The sequence below is a fragment of the Chinchilla lanigera genome, unplaced genomic scaffold (assembly GCF_000276665.1).
Source record: "Chinchilla lanigera isolate Chin_1 unplaced genomic scaffold, ChiLan1.0 scaffold00012, whole genome shotgun sequence".
Classification (NCBI taxonomy): domain Eukaryota; kingdom Metazoa; phylum Chordata; class Mammalia; order Rodentia; family Chinchillidae; genus Chinchilla; species Chinchilla lanigera.
Genome location: NW_004955413.1, coordinates 8241540 through 8243673, shown reverse-complemented (window position 1 = coordinate 8243673; position 2134 = coordinate 8241540).

The window sequence follows — 2134 nt, the reverse complement described above, 5'->3', positions numbered from 1 at the left end:
AATCTGATCTTTGCAGGATCGACAGTGAATCAGTGCTGCCCATGTTCGCTCTTCATCTGTAGGGCCCCAGAGAAAAATTGGGTGAAATTTCTTTGCTTCCTAGGACACTGTCCTCTCCAGGTTTTTATCCTTGCTCTCTTCTCAACTATGTGCAGGTTCTTCCTCTTCTCCTAAAATAGAATATGTCAGGCAGTACTAGGGCCCAGTTCTTCAACTCACAACCAGTTGCGCTCACTCTGCTGATATTTTTATATATCTTAGTGGCTTTATAGAACTCAGAACATAGCTTCTTTCAGTAGGAGAATTTTTAACCCACTTGGGGAAAGGTATCCTACTCGCACAATAACTAATAACATTTTTGAAACATGAAAACAAAGAGAAAAAGAGGTATTGCTGGAGTCATACAAGTAGGGCTTAGAAAAGTAAATAAGAGGGCAAAAATTTCATTAGTACAGATGTATAGTGCTGTTAACTTTCCCAGGAAAAGCAAATCATATTCTTACACTAATAGGTAACAAAAATGAGTGGCAAACCCAAATCTTGTCTACATGAATTTCTTTCTTGTGTCATCACAATAGTCAAAGAAACATTTTTACAGTGCTGAAAGCATGTGTGTTCCAAAAACGCAAACCATCAGCACGCCCTCATGGTGTATTTAAATGATTTGTAGGGAAAACAGCAGGTGGGAAGATTGGTTCCACATCTGGGAATGGAATTCTGTTTCTTGAAAAGCATCCCGTAGAATTTCCATTTGTGAATCCTCCATAATTTTGTCTGATAATGTGTAATATGTCCTCATTTCCAAAGTTTTATTTATTTCTACCATTATTACTTTTAAAAAGTAAGAAATTTAACTTTTGGTTAAATTTATTGTATAAAATGTACCCTTTTCAAGTGCATGGTTTGATGAACTTTAATAATTGTATGCAGTTTTACAGTAATAACCATGATCAAGGCATGCATCTCCAAATTATTTTTCACTCTTACAGTCAAATTATAGACAACTTGTTTCTGTGTTTTCTGTGTTGGTTTGGTCCATTTTAGGGCATAATATAAGTGGAATCATGGTATATATACCTTTTTTGCTAGAACTTTTCCAATCAACTTCTTGTTCAATAGTAATTTATCTTTTTGTGTGTATGAATGCTGCTTTTATTGCTTGTTAGTATTTCATTCTCTGAATATTCCACAATTTGTTAAGTTTTTGCTCAGTTAAGATGTATTTACATTACTTCCTGTTTTGGCACTAGTTAAGATATATTTACATTACTTCATGTTTTGGCACTAGTGGATAAATTATGGTCATTGTTATTTATATTGAGTAAATACATATGAGTGGAATAGCAGGATAGTAAAGAATATATGTTGGAATTTATAAGAAAGTATCGAAAAGCTCTTCAATGTGGCTAGATTAGTTTGTATGGATAACAAGTTTGTATGGATAAATGAGTGTATCAATTGCTTTGGCTTTATATGTTTTCCCCAAATATGGCGTGCTCGTCTTAATTTCAGAATTCTATTGGGTTTAGAATGGGATTTCATTGTACCTTTATTTACATTTTCCTTTAGCAATTATGTTGGGCCTCCTTTTATGAGGTTTTAATAGCTTGTCCAGGGGACTTTCTAAATCTTTTACCTGCTTCCTATAAATTTAATTTTTCTTAGTGTTGACTTGAAAGAAGATTTAGTATGTACATACACATAAAAAGCAGTCCTTTATCATCTCCTTCTATAAATATGTCTCTGTATATTTTCCTTCAAGTCTATGGTAAATATTTCTGTCTTAATGGTCTTTCCGTAAAGTCTAATTCATCACTGTTTTTTCTTTTGTGAGTGGAACAGCTTTTTATTCTAAGACATCTTTTCCTCTTTGAAGGTGAAACAATTATCTCTTTTTGTTCTAAAAGTATTACCTTCTGTGTTTAGGTTAAAAATCACTTCACTTTGTGTGTAGTGTATAATAAGGGATGAAGTACATTCTTCCTTACTGTTACTCAGTTTTCATCATTTCTTGAAGGAAATTTTCTTTATGATTAAAAACCTTTGGGTTTCTTTGTTGAAAGTGAACTGAGGAGCCATGACTAGGTCTGTGACTAGATACTTCATTCTGTCCATTGATCAATTTTTGCAAGAA